Below are 26,882 nucleotides of genomic sequence, written 5' to 3' on the forward strand. Positions count from 1 at the left end.
CCCCAAAGCAGATTCCAGGGAGCACTGATGATGATGTTGCATCACCGTGTTGTTTCACTCCGGGGGGGGGGGGAGTGTAGTTGCACAACGTTACCCTGGGACTTTTACACACAGCAGGCTTTACTGTGGGTTTACAGGGAGCTTTACTGCGAACTCGAAGTTGTCCCCGCAAACTGACGCAAATAGTGGATTTTTTTTTTAACCCCGGATATAATTTTGGCTGCACTCTTAACGCGCAGTGAAAACCTCAAATTGTGTGTGAACTGCTCCCCAATAACTCGCAGGGACTTCAGGGGTCAATCTGGCGGCCATGTGAACGCACCCCCTGCATTCTGGAGGAGATGTGAGTTAAAGGGCTTTAAAAACTCCATCTGAAAAACTTCCTGGAGTGGAACAGCATTGCTGCGCAACACTTGACAGCAGTGGTTACAAGGGTGCAGCAGGCCAGACCGTCAGGGCTGCCCCTAGAGAACCCTGGTGAGGGGCAGGGCTTGGGACAAATCAGCCGGTGTGCTGCCCCCTTCCAGTTAATTTTAATGGGGGTTAACAGAGTGGGGCCCAGGGTGGTCACCTTGCTAAGTTGCCTGCCCTGCCCTAAGGACAGCCCTGTGCTCCAACTGCCCACATTTTCTTGCATAGTATGTGAGCCAATATTTTTGCAACAGGACTACAGATCTGACTCGATTCCATGAGCAGGCTCTTGGGCCCTCCTGCTTCTGTCCAAGACTGCCACAAACACCTGCCCAGTTTTTCCACCTGGGTTGCAGTCGGAAAGTCTTCCAATTGTTCCCTAGCTTTTTTGATGTGGTGGTGCTGATGATGATTATTTAGGGTGAAAAATGGCACTCTGCACATACTCAGAAACCCTCTTTTCTTTACAACTACCTCACATATTCTCCTGGGGAGCAGTGGTGCTGAAACATCGGCTTTGGTTAAACGATGGCGAACCCTGTCTCAAATTAAGCCCTTCATGCCTTTTCAAGACATGTTGTTGTCTGTTCAGAAATGAAGCTACTGAAATTGTGAGGCTCTAATCAAGCAGCTGAAACTGATAGGCAACAATAAGAAAGAACACCGGCCCTTCCCTCAGGCTTACAATCTAAAGACATGACACATTAGGGAGGGGAGGGAAGGAGGGAGGGGGAGTAAAGAGGAAGAAGGCTCAATCAGCAAAAGCCAGAATGAACAGCTGTCAACACAGGCCAATGTGAGGGTCCGTCATGCCCTCCCTCTGGTCCTCTCAGAAGGGCTGGCTGATTCTGGAGTCCAAGAAAGAAGGATGCAGGTGGCAGCTGGACCAGCAGGTGACGGGAAAGGGTATGTGTCAGGAGTTCCAGTGCAATGGCCTTGCACAACCTATACACAGCTATAAAAGTGAGTCCTTATAATGATGACTGGGCAAACCTCCCCACAATTGCTTGTGGCCTTCCTTCTATGAGTCATGTTTCCAGTGGCTCAGCCTGTCTGTAAGGTTGTTATCTGCTTCCCTGGACCTTGCCTGTCACCAGAACAGCTCAGAGGCATTGAGGAAAAAAAGAGACACAGCTTTCCTGCTTGCCTGGTAGAAGAAGCATGACTTCTGTTGTGATCTGCAGAAGGGAAAGTTAGGTGAAGAAGGGAGCTATGGGGCAGGGGCCATGGGAAAGGGCCCACTGTTGCTGCCTATGAGCAAGTGACAGCAGTCATGCTATGTAAGCACCTTGAAATAGCCTTCCCTTGGCATAAGGTGGCCACCTTTATTACTGAACCCATTCATGCAAATTTGTGATGCATTCCATATTTTTTTAGGGGGATGGGGCTGTAGCTCAGTGATAGAGTACCTACTTTGCAAGCACAGGGTCCCAGTTTGAATCCCCTGCATCTGCAGGTAGGGCTGAGAAAGACTCCTGTCTGAAATCCTGGAGAGCTGCTGCCAGTCAGTGTAGACAATACTCAGCTAGATGGACCAGTGTTTTGACTCGGTATAAGGAAGTATCCTATGTGCTTGTACCTTTAACCTGACACAGCATCCTTGGTTATGCAGTGCCAGTTAAAAGATCTTCCATAGTTGGGCTAGAAAGAATTCTGCAACATATTTTGGAGAGCTGCTGCCAGCCAGAGTAGGCAGTACTAGGTGAGTGGACTAATGGCCTGACTCTGTAGAAGGCAGCTTCATGTGGTGCAAAGAGACACCTTTTTAAAGTGGTGATTCTCTTGTATTTAGTGGGGAGGGGGGAGCAACTGGTCCTATCCAACCTCAGCACAGCATCCCTCCGGTGGCTGTTGCTGGTAACTGGCTTTTGTTTCTTTTTAGATTGTGAGCCCTTTGAGGACAGGGGACTATCTTATTTATGTATTATTTATCTTTCTATGTAAACTGCTTTGATAACTTTGGTTGAAGAGCGGTATATACAGATTCATAGTAACAGTAGTCTTTGTGAAGGGTTGTAGCTCAGTGGTGGAACACAAGTTCCAGGGAGAGCTTTGGGTCAAGGAGCATTCCCAAGCTACATACCTGATCTTTCAGGGATTGTAACACTATTCAGAACAGGTAGATCTAAACCATCTCTTGGGTCCCAAACCCCCACAGTCAGTACCTCCACCTTATTTGGATTCAGCTTCAGTTTGTTATCCCTCATTCAGCCCATTACCGCCTCCAGGCAGGCATTTAGGAAAGATATGCCATTTCCTGATGAGGCCAACATGGAGAAGTAAACCTGGGTGTCAACAGCATATTGATAACACCCTGCACCAAACCTCCTCTCTCCCAGCAGTTTCATGTAGATGTTAAAGAGCTTTGCAGAACAACAGTCTCCAAGAGACACCATCTGGAATCTACCAGAGAGTTCGAAGCAGAACCCCTGTAAAATAGTGCCACCCAATCCCACCTCCCTCAGGCGGTTCAGAAGGATACCATGGTCAGTGGTATCAAAAGCCGTAGAGAGATCCAAAAAGATCAGCAGAGTCACACTCCCTCTGTTGATAGCCAGTTATCAAGGCAGTCTCAACTCCCACACCGACCAAGGCAGTCTCAACTCCCACACAAAAGCCAGTTTGAAATGGGTCTAGATCATCTTCATCATCCAAAACTTCCTGGAGCTGAGAGGCTACCACCCACACAGTCACCTTGCCCAACCATGGAAGGTTAGAAACAGATCTATGATTAGCTAACTCCGAGGGATCCAGGGCAACTTTCTTCAAATGTGGTCTAATAATCCTGGCCAGGGTATCCTGCCCTCCCTCAGAAAAGCATTTATAATATTTACCAGACCCTCTCTGATAATATGATTATTAGATGTGATAAGCCAATTGGGCAAGGGTCAAGAGAACAGGTTGTAGGACGCACAGTCCGAAGCAGTTTGTCCACTTCCTCAGAAGTCACAAACTGAAAATGATCCAATCTAATCCCATAAGAGGAGTTGCTGGACACTTCCATAGTAGACTGCAGTAACTGTGGAATCCAGCTTGGCCCGAATATGAGAGATTTTATCCAGAAAGAAGTCATCAGAAATGTCACAGTGAGTGACCATTCAGTTTTGCATGAAGAAGACCTCAAATTCAATCCCTGGCATCTCCAGCTCTTCAGCGGCTACAACAGAAAAAACAAACAAAGGGGGGCACAGAAGGGGCAAAATGCATTTGTGGGGTGAAAGAGATGTGAGCCACAGATTAGATTTCTGAAACAGAAATGGGGGAGAAGGTGTGGGCAAACTATTTGTCTGGGGAGTCTTGCCTCCTGCTTCCTTGGAGTTGCCCTTGGAGCTTTTAAAAAATGGGAACATAGGAAGCTGCCTTCTACTGAGTCAGACCATTGGTCCAGCTAGCTTAGTATTGTCTACGCAGACTGACAGCAGCATCTCCAAGGTTGCAGGCAGAAGTCCCTCTCAGAAGTCTTGGAGATGCCAGGGAGGGAGCCTGGAACTAGAGCGGCCCCATCCCCTGAGGGGAACATCTTGCAGTGCTCACTCATGTTTCCCATTCAAATTCAAACCAGGGTTGGCCCTGCTTAGCAAAGGGGACAATTCATGCTTGCTATCACCAGCTCTCCTCCCAAAAGGGGGCTGGGCTGGGGAAAAACCTCTGACTGAAAAGCCGGAGAACTGCTGCTAGTCAAAGAAGATGTACTTGATCATGGTCTTGATTCAGTACCCACGGATCCTTAGTCTTAGCCAGGCCTTATGACTGAAGGGGGCAAGTGCAAGCACACCAACGAGCCATGTCACTGGCCATCCATCTATTCAGAGCTGATCTGTAAGTGCAGGGCCATAAATGATGCAGACACCCCCACGCACTCAGCACTTGCCCTTGCAAACAAACTCTGGATGTGTCGGCACTGGGAGCTGTGTCAGGACTGGAGCTCAAGTGTAATGGCTGAACAACCTAGGAGGAGGGGGGAAAAAAGGGAGTTCTTGTAACGAGGACTGGGCAAATTTTACCGCAGTTGTTTGTGGACTTTGCTTTCTGTTTACCTCTTTATGCATTTCCTGAATGTAGGAGGTGGAGGGACGCAGAGGGCAGTTGTTAAGGCAGCTTTGCATGTCCACAGGAGTGAAGCAAGCGACACTTTTCCTGATGAGGAACTTCTACACCAACTGTCGAAGCAGCCAGTGGTAGCAGCTGCCCCTTTAACAGCAGGTTAATTGGCAGCAATGATCAAGTGATACTAGTTTTATTGTGTGCATTGTACCTGGTTACAATGCTGCTCGGCCAGCCCCACCCTCCACGCTGATGTGCTTTTGCCATGACTACTGCATGTGTCTGAAAAGACAAGGGTTGTCCTTGGGGAGAGATCCTCCCTAGGGCTGCAAATCCCACATTTGAAGCAACGTGAAGAGCACTGCAGGGTTTCTCCCAAGGAGAAACGGAAATCTGAAAAGTATTTCAGGGTTTCTTGTGTGGAGAAAATGTTGTGATAGTTTTATCCAATAGTTTCTGCACTACACAATTTCTCCCAGGGCTGGCCAGCTCATACGATAAAATCAGGCACGCACCAAGACTGCACCCACTCAGATGTCACAGGAAAATATCCTGATGTGCTGTCGGGGCATCCCTTAATTGTGTGAGGGAAGCATTCGAATGAATCGCCCCTTGGCCTCTACACATGCTCCAAAACCCAGGGTTTATTTCCAATGGCCGTACCATTGTGTAACTCCCTTTGTGCATTTTTTTCTCTTGCATGAAAGTGCTCTTGCACAGCTGTGCAATGCAATGTTACCATCTGCATGTAATGTTGCATAGAATGTCAGCCCCTGATTTCTAATACACATTTCAAATACAATATAGGACTGGTTTGGGCGATACGCCGAACCGGCCATCTTAAATGTGTGCGGAAGCACTCTGGGAGACTCATGTCCCCCCATCCAATGTGTTGTCATCATATGCCGGGCGGTGGGTGTCATCTGAATTTGGGATGTTTGAACACTACTTTAAAGTAGTATTTGAACTGCATGTAGAGAGGCAAATTGGACAACGCCCCCTCCCCCCCCCACAATTAGATGTTGGCATGCCGGTGTGCCAACAGGACGGGGAGAAGTGTGTATGTAATTATGCAATTATGCATTTATTCACAGGGAGAGGAGCACAGATCCTCTCCCTGTGAATCAATGCATAATTGCATACCTGGAGAGGAGAGCTGGTAGGGTAAAGTGTGCCATTGAGTTGGTGTTGACTCCTGGTAACCAGAGAGCCCTGTGGTTGTCTTTGGTAGCATACAGGAGGGGTTTACCGTTACCATCTCTCGTGCAGTATGAGATGATGCCTTTCAGTCTGGGAAACATACCAGCAGGGATTTGAACCGGCAACCTCTGGCTTGCTCATCAAGTCATTTTCCTGCTGTGCCATTAGGTGGCTTGGTAGCAAGCATGAATGGTCCCCTTTGCTAAGCAAGGTCTGCCTCGGTTTGCACTGGGATGGGAGACTACATGTGAGTGCCGTAAGATGTTCTCCTCAGGGGATGGAGCTGTAACAAAGAGCATCTGCTTGTGTGCAGAAGGTCCCTGCTTCACTCCCTGACAGCATCTCCAGGTAGGGCTGGGAGAGACACCTGCCTGAAAGCTTGGCGAAGCTGCTGCAAGTCAGTGTAGACAATACTGAGCGAGCTGGACCTGTGGTCTGACTCAGTAGAAGACAGCTTACTGTGTCCATATGCTCCTAAATGGGTCGGTTGGCGTGAAGCAGCCCCATAGCCCTTTCTCCTCCTGCTTTCAAGAAGGTGCTTTTAAATTTCCACTTCACAGTCACCAAGTGCTATTTATTTCGGTTGAGTCACCAGTGTAATTAATATTATCTTATTGACCAATGTTTGTCATTTTATAGCTATGACTCGGAGGCTGACTCATTGCCGAGAGAAACGGAGGCCCACAATACAAGTGAGAGATGTTGAGCCTTCTGCTTACTTTTTTCACATGAAATATGATCCAAGCGTGACCTTTGAGAAAGACTGAGTCATGCCAATATAATATTTACCTCTGTTGTTGTATGGCTGAGATTATCCACAAATATCTCCCACACAGAGAAAGAAGAAAAGTAAGGCCAGGCTCCCTTAAGCTGGAGCCTCAGTCGGGCAGATCCTTTTCCCTGCAGCAGGTCTGGCACCAACGGATGGCCAGCTCAGGCACTTGTCAGAGGCCCAGGGCCCTCAAAGGATCCCTGGCTGACTCCTGAGGGCCTGATAAGTTAAAAAAAAAAAAAGGCAGCTGTCAGTGGAGCTGTTAAAATGTGCTCCAGTCCACTGCTACAACTGCCAAGGTAAGTCTCCTACAAACCCTTGTGTGGACTGACCTTAATGGTGGCAGTGTCCTGGAACACCCTTCAGCAGTCATGCTGGTACCTGACCTCTTTCTGCAAGGTAAGCATCCTCTCCCTACACACACAGCAACTGAACTCACAAGGATGTAAGAATATAAAACAGGTATATTTATGCAAATATGCATTCGTAGGAAAATTCCAACATGCAACTTAACATATTCCCATCCCACATATTTCTTTCCCCACTCCCTCCTCTGTCTTTAAAGTAGAGGTCATGCTCAGCCGCATGGCACAGGTCGCAGTCATGCTCAGCTGCCCAGCACACCTCAGGCCAGCAGTGCAGTGACCGCACCACCTGGGACAGACTAAAGAGGATTTGGTGGGCCCCAGAGGATGTGGAGGCCCAGGGGTTCAAGGAGTAAGAGCGTCTCTGCAAAGATGACTCCAGGTCGTGGTCACCATTGGGCTAAGCCTCCGCAAGGATTTGGGGTGTGCTCTTTGGCAGCTGTGCTGGGGACAAGCATATCCCCCCCCCAATGCAATGCCCCCATTCCCACTTTGGGGACACCAGTTATGGTGATAGGAGCAGAGGTGCACAAACTCCCGGACCTCGGGACCCGGTCCGGTCCTCCAAGATCCCCATCAGTGGTGGGGACCTGCAGCGATGCTGGGCCCATCTGTTTGGGGCCAGCGTCTTTAAGCAACCGTGAGGCACGCCTGCACAGCACAGTTTAGAGATTGTCGCAAGCCCGTGAGAATTTTTAAAAGCCTGTAAGAATAATCAAAAAGCAGAGCTTTGGCAAGGCGGGCCCCCCAAAGGAGGTTTTGGGGAGCCTCGTGTGGGGGGGAGGGGCTGACGGTTGGGCGGTCTGGGCACCCAAATTACTTTGGTGTGCCCCTGGATATGGGTGTTGCATTCAGAGGTGCAGCTATAATTGAAAGAGTGGAGGGGAGAGCAAATGTCCTTGGACACCTGAAGGAGGGAGCCCCATTGGCTGGGAAAAAGCCCACTCTTGACATCCCCCTCCCACCTCCCTATTCAGTGGCAAGCAGCTGGTTCCTGAATGTAGGGATGGGACCAGTCCAGAGGCCATTAAAATAGCCTCCGGACCGGTCCGGACCTGGGCGGTCCGGTTTGGGTGGGGGGGTCCCTTTAAGAGTGGCGGGGGGGGGGTTTACTTACCCCTCTTGCCGCTTTCCTGCTCTGGCGCCCGCAATCCTTAGAGTAATTGGGGCGGCAGTACACCTCCCTGCCGCCCCTTCCCCGACGTTGCTTAAAAAAATTCCCAGGAGTCCTTTGCGTGCGCGCAAGTGGCAAGGCAGGCAGGAAGGAAGTCCCTGAGAATAACAATCTACATATCAAAGGGATAGTGTCAGAGCAGTAGAGAAAGGATGACCAATGTCTTGACCCGTCTAGCCCTCTGACTCACTAATCTGTCCCCGTCTGTCATTGAGACATGAGACAGCGCAGAGTCCTTCACTTCCAACAGAAACAGTTCAGAAAGAGCACTCATCTTGCTCTCAGTAGGCCTGGGATACTGTCTAAGAACCCTTATGGCTTAGCACCTGTATATCTCTGGGATTGCCTCTCTCGGCCAGTTGTATCCTGACCTGTGAGGTCTTTTCAGCTGGCCCTCCTTAGTGTCCCGGGCCCTGGTGTAGTGTGTGGTGCCTGGGCCCATAGGAGGGCCTTCTCTATGGCCGCCCCTCCTCTTTGGAAGACTCCCCCCCACCCCAGATTCATTCAGCCCCCTCCCTGGCTACTTTTAAGGCCTTTCTTAAGACCCACCTGTTTTGCCAGGCATTTGTCTTTTAATTATTATCATCATTTTAATTAATTGTTATTGGTATTGTTGTTCACTGCCTAGAGTCTTTGGAGGAGGCGGTATATAAGAAATTTTAAATAAATAAATAAGAACAAAGGGCAGAGCTGCTTACTCTGGATTGGCTGAGAGAGAGGAAGCTCTCCAGGGAGCACTTCACACACAATTCAGGTTTTTCACTGCGTGTTCGCATGTAGCCTGGTTTATACCCAGGGTAAAAAACAACAACAACAACCACTTTCTGCATTGTTTTTTTTGGGCAGCTTCAAACTCACAGTAAAGCCTCCCAGTAAACCTGCAGTAAAGCCAGGGAGTTTTTCACACAGTGCTTCAGCTCTCAGAGTATGCCAGGAGCGAAGCCACTTCAAATAAGAATTGTGGCATTACCGAAGGGTGCTTCCTGTCTGCATCTCAAAAGCTTGCATCTCAAAAGCTTGACTGGCAGCTGCTCTTGCTTTATCCCAAAAACGTCACTGAAATACAGGGTGTTTTGGGTTTGTTTTTTTTACCCTGGACATGAAGTGAGCTAAGCTCAAACTCAGAAGGAAAAATCCGAGTTGTGTGTGAAGTACTCCTAAAGATTTCGCAGGGACTTCAGCGGGAATCTGGCCAAAGTGTGAAAGCACACACCCCCTTCCAGGGGAGATTCAAAGTAAAAGCACCGTGCCCAAAAGCTCGTGGTGAATTCCTGTTTACATACCCTGGTATTCCTGGGCAATTCAATGGTGTATAGACTAAAGCTCTAGACACCTACATACACTTATGGCTCAACCACAGAGCAATAGTACATAGTGTTCCTTAAAGGCCACTCTCTAGTCTGCATGTATTCTAAACCCATGATGCCCTTGTGATAGCACATGCAATGCTCCTGCTGTCCAATGGTGCAACAGCAGGGACGTTACATTATAGGGGGAAAGGTGGCTGGCCACCATCTGTGCAACTCCAGCGCCCCCTGGTGTTAAGGGGACCCACAAAGGCACAAGGCTGAGAGCCCCCACAAACTACACAGTGCACTGGGGACAAATAAATACACAGAAGATTTCAGCAAATGCCTCTTATATTCCTATTTAATACCTCAGCCACCAGGATTTTTTAAAAAAATATGTTATTTACATAATTGCACACCCATCATTCAACCAGTTGTTTGAGTGCAAGTGCAATAGATTGAGAGGCCCAACCTTGAGTCCCCAGGTGTAGCTGGATGACAATTCCAGCTATGACCCCATCCTGTTGTTGGCTGGGCATGATCAGAGTTGCAGTCCAAAAACATCTGGGGACCCAAAGTTGGGAACCCCTCATGAAGCTTGGCATCTCGTCATATGCTACACGAGGGGAAGGAAGTTGGCAAATATAGTTCTTTTATGCTGACATTTAATCATTATACACTTCTAAGTGATTGTATTGGAGTTGATCCCCCGCCCTGAATTAATGCCACTGACAAAGACTACACCATATTGAAATGCATTTGGTTTGTGGTAAAGGATTATGAAGAATCTCCTTGGACTATATGACACTAAGGCTGTTCTCACAAGCAGCCTAACTCGATGCTGCCCACCTGCCTAACCCCACTTTGGAGCCTGGCCATTAGTTGAGGTTAAGGGAGCAAGCGTGCCCTTAACCCCTGTGCCGGGATCGTGCTTGCAACAAAAGCGCACACAAACACTAGAGTGCCTGTCTCATAGGGGTATCCCCCAGTGCACTGTGCTTGCTGCATGGTGCATTGTGGGATACGTGGGGGCCGGGGTGCATGTCCTGGCTTCTGGAAATCCACACTGTGTGCAGCAGTGTAGATCGTGTGGGAGCATGGTCTGCACTCCCACCAACGGTGAAAGGTCATCTGGGGGGAACGTAAGTTTTGCACAGCCTTCCCCCTCCCCACCCACCCACTTTCCCCGCCTCCCAATCGTGTGAATAGCCTTGATATGTCAAGCTTCATGAAGAACATCCAGTTGCTTGCTTGCTTGCTTGCTTGCTTATTTATTTATTTATTTATTTATTTATTTATCATATTTTATACCATCTGATATGCATATCTCTAGGCGGTGTACAAAATTTAAAATATTTAAAAGTCACAAATTAAAATACATGACAATAAAAACAACAGAATAAAATTATTATAACAAGTTTTAAAATTTTTAAAAATTAATTCTAATTAAAAGCCTGAGAGAACAGGAGGGTCTTGAGGTTTGTCCTGAAAACAAACAGAGAAGGAGATGCTCTTATTTCAGCAGTAAGCTTATTCCTGGGGCAGCCACAGAGAAAGCCTGGTCCTGGGTCGCCACCAAATGAGCTGGTGGCAAACATAACCAGTCCTCTCCAGAAGACCGTAACAGGCGGCAGGGATTGTGACAAAGGAGGCGCTCTCTCAAATAGCCTGGACCCAAGCTGTTAAGGGCTTTATATATAATAACCAGCATTTTGTATTTCACCCATATATGGCAAAAGATTGTGAAGAATTCCCTTGGAGCAAATAGTTTTCATCAGAACTCCTTTGGGGCTCTTCTAAGATTTCACAATAAAATGACTTTTATTCATTCATACATTTTAGTCCATGGTTTTGATTTTCATGATTGGGAATAGATCCTATAAATTGGTTGTATATGGAGCATCTGGGCTGTATTTATGACTACACGACATTTTTCTGCGGTGGAGTCATAGATTGTGGATCAATATTGTTTAGTCTATAATCTTACCTATTTTTCTGATTTTAAAAGATATTTGATGATTATGCAGATGGAGGAGTAGATCACATATTGGGGTTCTTTCTTTTTCTTCGGCATGGATCACAGCACCAGAACAGTTCCTGTGCATTCAGGGAGACTAGGAGCCTGAACTGCAGCCAGAAAAGGGCCAAATCTGAAGCAAGGAGTTTCCCATTAGTGACGGAAAATTTACTTGCAGGATAGAGTGGCCGCGAGTGTGTGTTTATTATTTTTATTTATTAAAATGTTTTACTCCTCTTGCTTTCACAAGGAAATGAGACCCTCTCCCCCAAAAGGCTAGAAAATCAAAAGACATAATAAAACAACACCAGCAGTAAGAGATAAAGGCTGACATGCCACACAAGGGCATGTCACCCCAGTAACATTGTGAGTATGCAAGCTGCGCAATGGCAAAATATGTTACACAGGAGAAAGACCATTGAAAATAATGGACCTACTCTGGTGTAACATCTTTTGTGGAACTTGCACACACGCAACGTTGCCAGGCTGGTGCACTCATACATGGTATGTCAGCCAATAAAAACAGCAACAATCACATAGAGAAACAAAAGAGAGATTTTTATACTGGGCGGTATATAAATTCAGTAAATCAGAAATAAATAATAAAACAAAGCAGCGGAAAGAAGGCAAAGAGGTATTTTTTATTCTGCTGCATAACAAAAATACAACAGCGGGGGGGAACACAACATTATGTTGAGCCTGTTGATAGCGCTGATGAGATTAATTTACCCTTTCAAAGCAGCTGTGCAAGTCTGAGGGATAATCTGGATTAGTGTGGAGATGGGGCTTTAACCCTTTGCTCCACAATGGTCCTGACCCAGCTGCTGTTTTGAGAGAAAAACCCATCCGCTGTAATGACGGGCTTAATGTATCATCTAGTTTAGTTGGTGTTGGAACCCCAGCAGAGAGGGAGCCAGAAAAGCCTTCCACAATAGAGGGTTCCATAACTGGGGTGCCACAACTGACAAAGCCCTGACCTGCATTCAGGGCAAATTTGCCACATTTCTGTTGGTGTTCGGATGTGGAGCAGAGCCTCCATCAAATCCTGGAATAGCGGGGCAGGGTTGTGTGTGGGAAGATAGTCCTTTAAAGACAGATATGTGTATTCACACAAACACACCACAGACCATAAGCAGTAAGTATGTTTGTCTCCATCAAAAGACTCTGAAGCCATATGACCAATTTGCACTCAGAAGACAGCATTCAAAAGTTTGTGGTGTGAAGGCAAAACTCACAAGGGACAATCCAGCTGCTACGGAAGGCAACAGCATTATTCCCGTTGATTTTGATGGAATGGATTGCAACCACACAGTTGAATGAGAAGCAGAAGGCTGAAAGGAATAAAAGGAGAATGCGGCAGACCTCAAAAGGAGAAAGAAAGTGTCCCAGAAAGACACAGTTAAATTCTTAAGTCATGTGAGAAAGCAGGGCCAACTCCAGGGTTCAGGAGATCCTTGGCAAAGGGCCTTCTCCTACCTGGGTGGGCCTCTGAAAGGGTTGCTCTGCTACTACTGTTTTTACCTGAATCCAAGACTAGTTTTTTTCCAAGTTCTTTGACAGAAATGGGGGGAGGGTTTTTCCCTTAAATTCAGAGTGCTGTTCTGAATAGTATTTATGCGTAAATATAGGTATAACCTATGGGTAAATACAGCCCATAACCTTTGCTGTCACTTCCAGCACTGCTCCTGGGTGGCCAGCAGCTAGAGGAATATACCTACCACCAGGGCTTTTTTAAAAAATGTGCAACCCCTCACAAAACGTGAAATTCTAAAATGAATAAAGTGCAATTCTAAAACAACATTTGTGCAGTTCAAAAATTCAAGTAATGCAAAAGTTGTATTATGACAAATGATGTAAAAAGTGACTGATATGAGACAATTAGAGTGAGTAGCCCAAGCTCCTTAAGAAGCCAGACTAGGGGTGTGTACAAACCAAAAACACCATTCAGTTCAAATTTGAACCAATTTGAACCGAACTGCATTGCTCTAAACCGGTTCAGTCGAACCGACTGGCCGGTCTGGTCTATTAGATCGAAGCAGTTCATGCAGTTCATGAGGACAATATACAGTAATCCCTCGACCTACGAACTACTCGACATCCGATGTTTTCGAGTTACGAGCGACAAAAAAGACCGGAAGTAGTTGCCGGTTTAGATTCAGCTTACTTGACCTACGAATTTTTAGATGCGGTTTCCTCGACTTACGAATGTTTTCAGACTTCCGTGGTGCGCTCTTCGACTTACGAAAATTTCGACCTCCAAACGTGCATTCAGAATGGATTAATTACGTAAGTCGAGGGACCACTGTACTTGTAAAGGGGAATCTGGTGAGGATTCCTCTTTACAAGTACAGGGGTGGGGGACTCTGCTAACAATAAGGGGCATCCAGGTAGGGGTGACGAGAGAAGCAAAAAGCTGCTTACTGGGCTGGCTCAAGGTAATTCTGGCTGTTATGGCCCAGGCCACTCATACTGGACCAGAACTCGTAGCCCAGAAGGTCAGGCTGAGGCCTGTGTGTCTTTGCCAGCAATTCCACTGAGAGAAACACTGTTGCAAGGCCTCACTCAACTGTGAGTGAAATGATTAACTTCTAGAAGACAAGCTGGAAGCTAACCTCTTACTTCCTATGACAGAATGCTTATCGCGTTGATGTCACCTATATTGTTCTGCCTTAGTCAAATGCATTGATTAACTAGGGTCAAGCATGAACCCCTTGTCTGTTACTTTAAACATTCTTTTTCTTAGAATCACACATTAAGTAGATGTACACAAGAAGTAATTTAATTGCTGTCTCACACATATAGCTTAGCGTCTTCCTTCTTAAACAATCCCTTTTGATTTTTTAACACTCTTTGGGGCAAGAAGCACCAGCAGCCTGCTTCTTAGGCAAAGACAGACCAACAACCTAAGAAATGCAGATGTTTCAAGAACAAAAGGAGCAAACTGCTTCCTGACAACAAAAAGACAGTATGCAGAGGATTCTGCTCTGAACTGGTCTAACAAAGAAACCATTTTATCATAAGAGGGAAGTGTTATGATAGGAGCGACTGACACTTTGGAGATCCAGGACTGAGACTGCTATCTTGAAAGAACTCCTAGTGCAGGTCTACGGGAGCCAGCTGCTATAGAAAGGGGTCTCTGGACATGGCAAGTCAGCAAGCTTTGCCCACTAGCAGATCTTTGCTCAAGAGCGATCCCAGAGTTCGCTGCTCAAGCCGCGGGGCTAGAGCAGGAATTCTCTCCACGGAGAGGAACAGCCGGTGACCTCTGCTGTGAGTGAGGAGTCAAGACTACCCAGCCATGGTGCTCTCTCTCTCTGCTTTGCTCTCAGCATTTACTACCAGCCATTCACTACCAGCCTACTACCGTTTACTAGCAGCCGTGACTGAGGGGATGCAGTGGAGGGGACGGGAAATCTCCCCTTTAACCTCTTAAATGACCTGCGCGGCAAGATGAGGGCAGCAGCGGCGGTGGCTGCAGGTGGAGAGGGCTCCTTCCAGCTTCCCTCCTGCCTCCTGAATGCAGAAAGCCCCCACACTGGCTACAGACTGGCCCAGGCTCCATTCAGCAGGCAGGAGGCTGGCTGGAAGTAGCTCTTGCTGCCCCTATCCCACAGCTGCTGAGGCAGCCACCCCCCCATCCCACAGCACAGTGGCTTGAAGAGGTAAAAGTGGAGCTTTCCCCTCGCCGCCCCCCACAGCCCTTGCCACCCTCCCCTCAGCAAACACTGCCACCCCCATCCTGCCGCACAGCGGTGTGTTTTTCTAAAGATTAAAGGGGGAACTTCCCCCTTGCCCCCCAATAGCCCTTTACTTGCAAAGGAGAATCCAGTCTTGCCAGATTCGCCTTGACATGGCCTCGAGCCAGCTTGTGAGTGGGGGGGGGGTTGGTTTGGCTTGCTGCTGGGCTGAGGCCCCCTCCCATTTGGCTCGAGGGGAGAGCCTTCAAGCCCAGCTGGCTCAAGTACGAACTAGCTCAGGGGCAAGCCAGTTTGCACATCTCTACTCTATGTAAGCTGCTAATGTCATGGATTTGTCTAGGCAACAAAGTATGTGTGTACAGAAAAGGGCCATCCATAGGTCTATGTTACAGTGGCACATGCTAGGCACGTGAATTTCACTCACATATTATTAATTAATTTATTAATTATTATTATTATTAACATTTTATAGCCCGGTTTTCCTCAAAGGAGCCCAGAGTGGTGTACTACATACTTAGGTGTCTCCTCACAACAACCCTGTGAAGTAGGTTCGGCTGAGAGAGAAGTGACTGGCCCAGAGTCGCCCAGCAAGAATCATGGCTGAATGGGGATTTGAACTCGAGTCTCCCCGGTCCTAGGCCAGCACTCTAACCACTACACCACGCAGGCTTACCCCCCATTCATCATGCAGTTCTAAAATTTCATTTTTAAAAGTGCTGCTTACCACCTTCCCTGTCTGCTTCAGCCTTTGCGCCAGTCCAAAATAATTCAAGGAGGCACAAATATACTGCAAGGTAGTGGCTCAGTATGTGAACAATAAGCAGGGGAGTCCCTCACAATGCAGCTCTAAAAATACTGTAATGTAATACTTTCAGAGTTGGCAGCCCTGTCTTATACTGAGTCAGACCATTGGTCCATCTAGCTCCGTATTGCCTACACTGGCTGGCAGCAGCTCCCAGAGTTTTAGTCAGGAGTCTTTCCCAGCCCTACCTGGAGATGCCAGGGACTGAATCTGGGACCTTCTGCACCCAAAGTGGATGCTGTACCACTGAGTTACAGCTCCACCTGCTAGTGGTTGCTATAAGTCTTACTGAAATAAAGTATTTACAAGTCCTCTTAACACTGAAAAAGCACCATATAAATGCAATATGTATTATTGTTTTATTTGGGGTCCCCCCCCGGCATTACAATAAACTAAGACAGCTACTTTGATGCTAAATAATTCAAGAGAAATCTTTTTTTTAATCATTGAAACGCAGCAATTAGGAACATTTCCATGTTTGGACTTTTAGCACACGTTAAGGAATATATTAGAATTGAAGCCAATGTTAAACTTGGCTCACCTTAATGTCTTTGACTTGAGTGAGGAGGCTGAAACCTCTGTCTCCCTCTTTTATATTTTCAGTTATTGTCATTGGTAAGTATAAGGGATATGCAAAATGTTTCAATGTTGAAATGTTTGGTGTAGAAATGGGCCGTTTTGAAAGTTTCGAGCATGAAACAAAACATCCTTTAAATAAAGGCCTATTTTGAGGTTGGAAAAAACCAACCCCGCTTTGATTCAAAACATTTTGATGTTTTGAGCGCCATTTTGGAGGCCTTTCCCCCCCTTGCTGATTGGTTTTATGGAACTAGTTTCTGATTGGCATGTGATCTCCTTGACTCTTAAAAATTTGTCTAAAATTGCCTGTTTGCCCATTTGGGTGGTAGGTAGCGCCCATCATGCTCTACCACCCAACCCACTTTGGTGTCCCTAGGAGCTACCCCTAGGGAACAATGGGGGTGTTGTGAGTTTCCCCATTGTTCCCTATGGCCAAAGCACTTGGAATGTTTTGAGTTTTGTTTTGTTGGAACAACGGAGTTGACTGCTGTTTTGATGACTGTGTTTTGTTTTGAGCTCGAAACAAAATGCAAAATCAGTTTCGTGCACATCCCTAGTAAGTATATCTCAAGATTACACACGACCGCTCTTCCATTCTGTGGTATTGTTAGTTACCTTATGGAATCTGGCCTATTTTATTCATAGGCAGTAGGGGGCGTTCAAGGTCTGCTTGAAATCTAAAAGAAATTTTCTGGCTTATATTAGTTCAACAACTTTCCATTCTCATTTTAGCTGGTGAGGATGCCAGAATCCTTAATATAAAAAAAGTTTTCTTGTGTATGTCATAGGGGGTTGTTGTATATAAAGTCATTACCGAATCATCGTCATTGTTTGTTATGGTAAGAAGGACATAGCTGGCAAGAACTGAACACAAACAAGTTGTTTGTGGGTTCACATGTTGTGTGGTAGCATTTACCTCCTTTCTTGCTTCCCCCTCAGGACAAACTTCTGAGAAACAAACTGCAAAAAACTACAGCGATATGGATGCAATGGATGCATACAACTGGGGCAATTCTGGAATACAATTTGGAGAGCAAAGTGGGCGACAAAGACTTTTATTAGGGGAGGAAGGATTTTGCTCGTATTAAATACTTAGAGAGGTAAGTAATTAATGTTAGTCAGTTTACCTTAGCTTAACTTATTTAGCTTAGAATATTTAAACTTGCTCAACATTTTCAAATGGGACAGATTGCTTTTAGAAAATACTAAGGTTGTTCTTCTCATGACCAGAGCTACCTGGGTTAACCCTCTTCTATCCAGGTATCTCTGGTTGTCTGTGGCAGTGGGAGCCCTCCTGCGCCAGAAGCTCTGTCCCTGGGTAGCCCAGATCATTTACCCAGGTTAAAAGTGAGGTAGGAGAAGAACTAATCCCTTCCTAACTCGTTTTTTGGTTGTCTGTGCTGCGGTCTTTTCCAGCACTGCTCCTGGGTGGCTGGCAGCCATGTTTTTCAAAGAGTCTGGGGGAAAGAGGGGCAGGCAGAGCAGAGCTGCTGTAATGCGGAGAGCAGCATACCTGCTGCTTGCATGTTGCATTGTGAGGACTCAGCATGAATTTCCCCCCTCCCAGCAAAGCTCTGGAGTTTGCTGCCGTGCTGCTCATGTGGGTGCATGAGCAGCAGAGCCCAGAAGAGAGTTGTGTAGTGTGCAAGCAGGGAGTAGGAACCTGCCTTCCCTTCTACTTCCTACTATTTGGTCATGAGAATGACTTTAGATCTTTTTGGACAGCAAAGCATTGAAACACCGTGGCTGCATTAATCTGGATGTCAGCCGCTATATCAGCTCCAAACATAGAACAAGAAAAGGATCTTTTAGAGACATTTATAGTGTTACACTTCTTCTTGAAATAGTAGCCTGATTCAGACATTATGCTGTAAGAGTGTATAGATGTCTATATACTTGTACACGTGTTTGTGTGAATGACTGTACCTGTGTTCCTTTTAAAAATCAAGCTGGATACAGGCCCTTCAAATGTATGGTACAGAAAGGAAGTGTACTTCTGTGCCTGCATTCAATATAACATGTGAATACCTGTATCTGTGTACAGATCTGTACCTGTGTACACTGTACACTCAGAGGTGCACCTAGGTAATTTTGGAACCTGGACCTAAAGGCGTTTGGAGGCCTCTGTCCCCTGGTTGCAAGTTAACCACAATCCCCCTACACCACACACTGTGACACATGCAGTATTTTTAACATGTGGGTTCTTGAGGGCACAAACAGCAACTGAACTCACAAGAATGTAAGAAAATAAAACAGGTATATTTATGCAAATATGCATTAGCAGAAACATTTCAACATGCAACGTAACATATTCCCATTCTACATATTTCTTCCCCCACTTCCCCATCTCTAAAGCAGAGGTCATGCTTGGCTGCCTGGCACAGTTCACAGTCATGCCAGGGATGTGCAGAACTGGTCCGCGGTCTGATGGTTCGGTCTGGTGGTTAGTGGGTTTGTGATTGAACTGACCCCCACCCCAGTTCTGTCCAGACCAGAACTGAACCGCCGGTCCGGTACGGCAGGTCTGCAAACTTAATTTTTTTAAAATGAAAAGTAACTACCTGTAGCCCCTTCAGGGGGCTTGCTGTAGCTGCATGGGGGGGGGGATGCGAGGGTACTGTGAGGCCTGGCAGAGGGCATTTGCGCATGCGCAGGGTACTGTGAGGCCTGGCAGAGGGCATTTGCGCATGCGCAGCGGCGGCCAAAATGGCCACCGCTCGCCTTTATGGAGGACCGAAAGGGCCAAAAAGACTACATTTACCCCGCCGCGGCGGTGATGAGGGAGGCTGCCGGGGGGGGGAGGAGAGGGAATCCTCGTGGACCCCCTCCCTCCGCAGCTACAGCAAGCCCCCTGAAGGGGCTACAGGTAGTTACTTTTCATTATCTTTTTTAAAAGTTCATGGACCTGCCGGACTGGACCGGGAGGCGGGGTTCGATGGGGGCTGGACTGAACTGGCCTGGTTCTGTTCGAGGCCAGTCCGGCCTAAAACCGAACTGGGCCAGACAGTTCCATGCACACCCTAAGTCACGGCCAGCTGCTCAGCCCATCGCAGGCCAGCGGCATGGCAACCACACTACCCAGGAAAGGCTAAAGAGCATTTGGGGGCCCCAGGGGGTGTGGAGGCCCTGGACTTCTGCCTAGAAGTCTAGGGGTAGGAGTGCCTCTGTGTGCACTCGTTGTATAAGTATTGAACACAATGTGTGAATGGACCTAGTGAGATGTTCCTAGCTGGACAACCAGCTCGCTGCCACCACTTGAGGAAACCTTAGCACTCAGCCCGATCAGTGGCACAGTCCCCATTGGACATGGAGGTGGACAAATGTTCCTGGGTTGTGAGGGTCTGGAGGTTGCCAGAGCACCCCTTCACCCTCCAGGGCCCACCCCCAGAGCCACTGCCAGGACCACCTCTGTGTGTTGCTGGGCGTGCTACCCGACATTGGCACTGACACGCTCAGAAGCTTCACCTTGTGCTGTCCACAGTTACAGCATTCGTTGTACACATGGGCAGATACAGGGGCGTAGCTATAATTGAGTGGATGGGTTCAAAGAACCCAGGCCCCCCAGCTCCTGAGGGCCCCCAGCTCCACCCCTCCCTATTGTCTTCATTATCTCCCTCACTCTGAGAGGTTGCTGGGGAGAGGGGTGAACACGGGCCCCTTCTCCCCTAGCTATACCCCAGGCAGATTCTGCCTATGATCGGAATGCTGGGGAATGCTGTGCCAGGCCAGCCTTCCATTCATGGACAGAATCTGTCCCTTGTTACAGCATTTATCTCTTCAGACAAATGCTATAACTGTGGACAATATGAGGTGAGACTTTGGAGTGCATGAGTACTAGGACATGGCCTCTGGGTGTGCTCTCAGGACTGGCTGCTATATGGTGCACCGACACAGTGAAAGAGCAGCTTAACAGAACTTCCCAACTAATTGCACTGGTGCAGCAGGGAAAGGGGCATTTTTTATGCCCTCTCCTTCCCTAAGAAGCCCTCTGTGCCACCCAAAAATATGTCTCTGAGGGTTGCGCTGTCTGCGGGGACATATTTTTGGATGGCACAGAGGGCTTCCTGGGGAAGGAGAGGGCATCAGATATTGCCCTCTCCCTACTCTGATGCAGTTAGTTGGGGAGTTCTGTGAGGCTGCTCTTTTCTTGCAGCGATGCAACCTTGCTCTGAATGTCAGCCACTAAGCAGCAGTAGAACAGCTCCAGTCCGCAGATCAGAAGGCCTCAAATGAAATAAAACCTGCTGTCAGGAGACCAGCAGATGGGTAGCAGCCTGAATCTCCCCCGGGCCTGTCCCAGGCAAAGCCCCACCATACTTCAGAGGGCAAAAGGACTCAAAAGAAGCCTTCTGAACCGGATCTTCATAAATGGATGGGTTCATTAATCTAGGGCATCAGCATAGTTACCCAGACATGGTTTGCCCCTTCCAGTGACCCAAAAGGTACAGAGCTGTCTAGGAAAGTGAGTAGCAGCTGTCTGGTCCTCACAACGACCCTTTCAACCTCCTTTTATTAATCATCCTTGATGCTGATCCCATAGGTCTCCCTCTTCCTCTCAGACACTTCTCTTGCTCACAAATGGACCTCTGTGTTTTTCCTCTTTGAGCTTCTAAGGCCCCTCTGAAACCTTGCATTCCATTTTTAAATGGTCATGGTTGATAACAATTATTCCCCAAGACAAGATCCGAGTTAAAAGAATAACTAGTTTCCCCATTTAACTCAACATTTATCTTGCGGAAGCAGGGATAAAAAAACACAAGGTGGTATAATTATGTTCAATAGCCAGCATGGTATGTGGATTTCTTATGCTTTAACTTCCTGAAAATGTAGCTATGAAGAGTATGATGGCGCATGTGATATCAGTCTCAAACTCTTCAACATGTGCACAGCATGCCTTATACTGAGCCTGGCATTTGTCAACCTAGCTGTGTAGTGTCTGCTCTGATTGGCAGCAGCCCTCCTAGGTCACAGGAAGATGTCCTGATAACTGAGATGCTTTTAATTGTGGTCATCTTCAGAGGCAAGGAACATGGCTACTAGGAGATAGCAGGGCCTTCTTAGTTGTGACTCCCCATCTATAGAATTGTCTCCACAGGAATATTCAGAACAGTACATCTGTTGGTAACCTCCAGATTGGATTACTGCAATGCTCTCTATGTGGGGCTGCCCTTGTATGTAGTCTGGAAACTACAGCTGGTCCAGAATGCAGCAGCCAGGTTGGTCTCTGGGTCATCTCGGAGAGACCAAATTACTCCTGGATTGAAAGAGCTACACTGGCTGCTGATATGTTTCGGGCAAAGTAAAGGTGTTGGTTATAACCAATAAAGCCCTAAACAGCTTGGGCCCTGGGTATTTAAGAGAACACCTTCTTTGTCATGAACCCCACCGCCAACTGAGATCATCAGGAGAGGTCCGTCTGCAGTCACCACCAGCTCATCTGTCTGGTGGCTTCTCGGGGATGGGCCTTCTCCGCTGCTGCCCTGATGCTTTGGAATGGGCTCCCTACTGAAATAAGAGCCTCCCCATCTCTGACAGCTTTTAAAAAGTCTTTAAAGACACATCTGTTCACCCAGGCTTTTAATTAAATATTGTTTTAATAGTTTTAATACAGTTTTAAAATATTATTTTAAAATTGTAACATTCTAACTTTTTTTAAAAACTAGTGTTTTACTTTTTCCTGTTTTTACTTTGTTGTAAACAACCCAGAGAGGTACGTTTTGGGCAGTATAAAAATATGTTAAATAAATAAAAATAAATTAAACAAACATATTCACCTTGTTCCTGTGATGATATCTTTGGAGTGCCAAATGAAGGCCTGTTTATTTCCCCAGGCCTTTAGAGTAATATCTTTTGAGTTTTAATGCTGTTCTTTTGGTTGCTGTTCTACATGTTTATGTTTTAGCATTTTATAGTGTTCAGTGTTTACCCTTGCTAACTGAGCAAAGAGACACCTTTTAAAGTGGTGATTCTCTGTACTGAGCAGGGGGAGAGCAACTGACCCAATCCATCCCCAGCACAGCATCCCTCCCACGGCTGTTGCGGGTGTCTATCTTATGTATCTTTTTTAGATTGTGAACCCTTTGGGGACATGGGGGCCATTTTATTTATTTATTTATTTATTTATATTTATTTATTTATTTATTTATTTATATCCATGTAAAGCACTCTCAGAATTTTTGTTGAAAAGTGGTATATTATTCAATGTGTAAATCCCCAGGAAACCATTGCTGTAGGGCAGTATAGATTTTTTTTTGAAATAAGTAAATAACCTGAACCTCATTCAGATGCTCATTCAGAGGCTGTACTCATGAACCCGAGTACAGCTTCCAAAAGCTTACCAGAAGTCCCGCCTGACATGTCAATCATCTAACTCTCCTGATGCACCCACACATTTACAGCATTTGTCTGAAGAGGTGAACACTGTAAGTGTGATGCTGGCTGCTTCTATGAGTGGGAGACTTGGGTGCCCAACTCACTCATGGTAGCACCTGCCTTTATGCTTACAGCGTCCACCTCTTCAGATGACACTGTAAGTGTGTGGGGAATGTTGAATGATTGACTTATTGGGCAGGACTTCTGGAAAGGTTTTGGAGGCTGTTCTTGGCTACAGCCTTCTTTTTAATCATGTCTGACTGAGGCTCTGGAGAGGTCAGAGACTGAAACTGTGACTGAGAGTTCTAACACTGTGCTCTGGGCCTTTCCTTATACAGAACATCAGAATTGATAATATCACCTCCCCTGCCCATCTCTTCACAAACTCTGTGTACTGCAGATATTGAACCTTCTTCTCAACTTCCAAGATTGTGTCAGGGGTATAAAAGGAGTAGTGGTGAGAAGAGAGCTGAGAGGAACATACCCCTAAACACATATCCCCAGAACAGTGGCAGTAGGAGGGCAGTGGGAGGCCAGTGGCAGCCTGGGTTCAGTCCGCCACCGCGGCCCCCTAACCGTGCTTCCTGCATCACTGTCTGACATCAGATGCAGGGGATGTAGTTTAGCTCACAAATGGGGGCGTGCTGCCCCGTTTGCGAACAAAGCCAGTGCTGCATTTGCAGCATGGCTGGGAGTGGTTCTCCCTGCCTTTAAAAGGCAGGCAGAGTTGCATATTTGAATATTAAATTTCAGTTTCAAAATCAGAATGTTGTATTCCATCTTCAGTCCAAATTTTGAAATTTGTTGACTTTTGGCAAAATTTTGTTTGAATTCTAGATGAGGGGAAAAAAACCACACCTGGGTGAAGTTCAGCTTTGCAAACTGTTCCAATATCAGTGGAATCTGTTTGGATTTTCAGTCTTCAGAGGCATTGCTGGCCACTCTTCCTCGATGAGAGACCAGTTTGGTTTCATGCCTGCACATAGGGATTGGTTCACACAAACATGCATCTTACTTGATTTCTCATCACTCGAAAACCCCACACTCAATGTAGGGATATGAAGAAACGATCGGAGAAAATTCTCCAAAAGGAAACTTAGCAGAAATTTCTCTACATCCCACTGTAACTGACTCCATCGATGAGCATTGTGTTTGAGGTAATGTGAAGGGATATGTGGGTAATGTGAAGACACAACTTGTGTCTGCCATGTTTGACTCTGGATGCTTATTCACATATTCAGAGCACTTGAGGCTGAAATGATGAGCCTGCATACCTGCTCATGGAATAACTGAACTGTGAGACTGAAGATAGGTATGGCAGTCCTTCAGTTGTGTGCCCTGAGAAAAAGTATGCATCTCTAACCAAAGCTCAGAAGCTGAAACCTTGCTATGGATTTCCTTGATGCAAAATTTGTAGTGTGGTGCTGGTCTGCTGAGAACAGGAGCGGAGAGAGGCCAGCAGTGGCCCGGGTTCTGCTTACACCGTGGCCCCCTAGCCCCGCCCCTGCATCTGATGTCAGACACAGGGAACATTTTGCCACACACCTCGTGTCTGACGTCAGATGCGGGGGTGTGGTTTAGCTCTCAAACGGGGCCGCATGGCCCCATTTGGGAGCTAAATCAGCTAGCACTATGTTCGCAGTGTGGCCGGAAATGGCTCTCCCTGTCTTTAAAAGGAGCTAAATTACATCTCCTGCATCTGACATCAGATGTGGGGTGTGTGTGTCTGGAGCGTGAGCCGCAGCCCCTGAGGAGCGGCGGCCCAGGTTCTTTGAACCCATCCGCTCAATGGTGGTTCTGCCACTGATGCGGAATCAAGGCTGCAAAGAGGTCCATCTACCAATATCACATACACAGACACTTCAACATGGATTAGTGGTGTTCTATTTATTGTCTGTTGTGCTCCATATTCTTCCTCGTCTCTCTAGTTCAGCTGTTTCACACGTAGCAAAGTCTGGAATTTCAGCCCAACCCCTGCTTGAGAACAATTGGGCTAGTTTTCCTCTGGACGTATTTCCTCCTCCTGTGTGTGCATTCACACATTAAGAAAAAGGGGGCACTGTACTTGCATAGAGTGGCTGACATTCAGAGCAAGGATGCACCAGTGCAGTGAGAGAGCAACCTAACAGAATAACTTTCCCACTACCTTCACTGGTGCAAAGGGGAAGCAACATTTTTTTGACACTCTTCCCTTCCCTAGGAAGTTCTCCGTGTCACCTGAAAATATGTCTTTGAGGGTTGTGCAGCCTTGAGGGACATATTTTCAGGTGGCGCAGAGGACTTGCTGGGGAAGGGGAGAGTGTAAAATATTGCCCCTTCCTTGCTGCACCAGTGCAGTTAGTTGGGAAGTTCTGTTAGGCTGCGCTCTCACTGCACCGGTGCTTCTTTGCCCTGAATGTCAACTAATGTATTTATTGTATGCTTTCTTGTTTTATATATGTATGCACTAAGTTCATCAAAAGCCTTGAAGGTTTTGAACATATGAAAACTGCTTTGTACTGAGTCAGACCATTCAGCCATTTAGCCCAATACTTTCTACTCTGACTGGCAGTGTGACTCTTCAGAGACTAAGACAGAAAGAGGCTTTCCATCTCAAAGAAGACATACCAGGGATTGGAAGTGAACCTGCTAAGGACTGCATCTTGGAACTTCAGCAGACAAAGCATTTGCTCTACCACTGAGCTCCTTCTCCTTCTCCATCATCTTATTGATTGATTGATTGTTGCATTTTATACCACCTTTCATTAAAACTAGGGGTGTGCATGGAACTACTCTGGGAGGTTCAGTTCAAGTTTGAACCAAACCGCCTGGTCCATGTACTAGTTTTAATGAACAGGCTGGCGGTTCGGTTCATGCCCCAAACTGTGGTTGAACTGGGTCAAACTGGTTCAATCCTGGTTCTAGAGCTTGCAAAGGGGAGTCTGGTAAGGATTCCCCTTTACAAGCACCAGGGGAACCCTACAGGGTGGGAAAAGGAAGGGTGGGCGGGGGGTGGGCAGGAGGTTACCTTACGTGCCATGGTGGTGGCACAGCTCCTTGGAGGTGGTGGCAGGCTGTTGCCGGCTCCCCAGGCCCCGCTGGCACTCCCCCATCAGCTCGGATCAGCAGGGACCTGTTTTGGGCCTCTGTGCAAATGTGGATGCTATTAGAGTGACTCCATGCATGTGTGGAGGCCCAAATGGGGCCTCTGCTAGGTTGAGCTGATGGGGAGTGCTGGCAGGGCCCAGGAGAGCTGCCTGACCTCTGCCATTGCCCCTGAGGAGCCATGCTACCATGGTAGCACATGAGGTAACGTCCCGCCTGCCCCCCGCCCACCCTTTCCCAATCCCATAGAGTTCCCCTGGTGCTTGTAAAGTGGAATCCTTACGGGATCCCTCTTTCAAACATGAACTAGTTCGATCCAAACCATGCCTGGTTCGGCTCAAGCTCGGAGCAGCCCTCCATTTTGGAGGGCTCATCCAGTTTGAGTTTGAACCGTTTTGCACACCCCTATTTAAAACAATCTCGAAGTGATTTACAGAACATTTGAAACAATATAAAACTATTAAACAGTTAAACAATATAAATATTAAATTGGAATATAAAAATATAAATCTTTTTTTAAAAACCCATATACAGTAAGATCATAAAAAACAGAGAAGAAGTAATAAACTCACATATAAAAGACTGGGTAAAAAGCCAATATTTCACTTTTAAAAACAAAACAAAACTATGATGGAGACTGAAGAGCGGATGCCTACCAGGAGAGCATTCCAAAGTCTGGGGCAATAACTGAGAATGCCCTGTCCCATGTGCAACACAGCCGAGCCTCCCTTGCCATTGGCACATGGAGCAGAGCCCCCTCTGATGAGTGTGTCAAGCAGGCAGAAACAAAATGGGTGCAATATGATGCCAGTGGGCAGCTCCAGATAAAATCCTAGCTGCAGTTTCTGAATATTTTTCAAGGGCAGCCCCCTTGAAAGCACATCACAGTAATCCAGCCATGCCGTGACTAAGGTGTGGGTAACTGGCCAGATCTGCCTTCTCCAGAAAGGGATGCAGCTGGCACACTAGCTGAAACTGTGCAAAGGCACCCCTGGCCACTGCCTCCACCTGAGCTTCCAAAAGCAGAGCCAGGTCCAGCAATATCCTGAAGCTGTGCACCTGCTCTTTCAAGGGG

Source organism: Hemicordylus capensis, chromosome 4 (assembly GCF_027244095.1).
Source record: "Hemicordylus capensis ecotype Gifberg chromosome 4, rHemCap1.1.pri, whole genome shotgun sequence".
Classification (NCBI taxonomy): Eukaryota; Metazoa; Chordata; class Lepidosauria; order Squamata; family Cordylidae; genus Hemicordylus; species Hemicordylus capensis.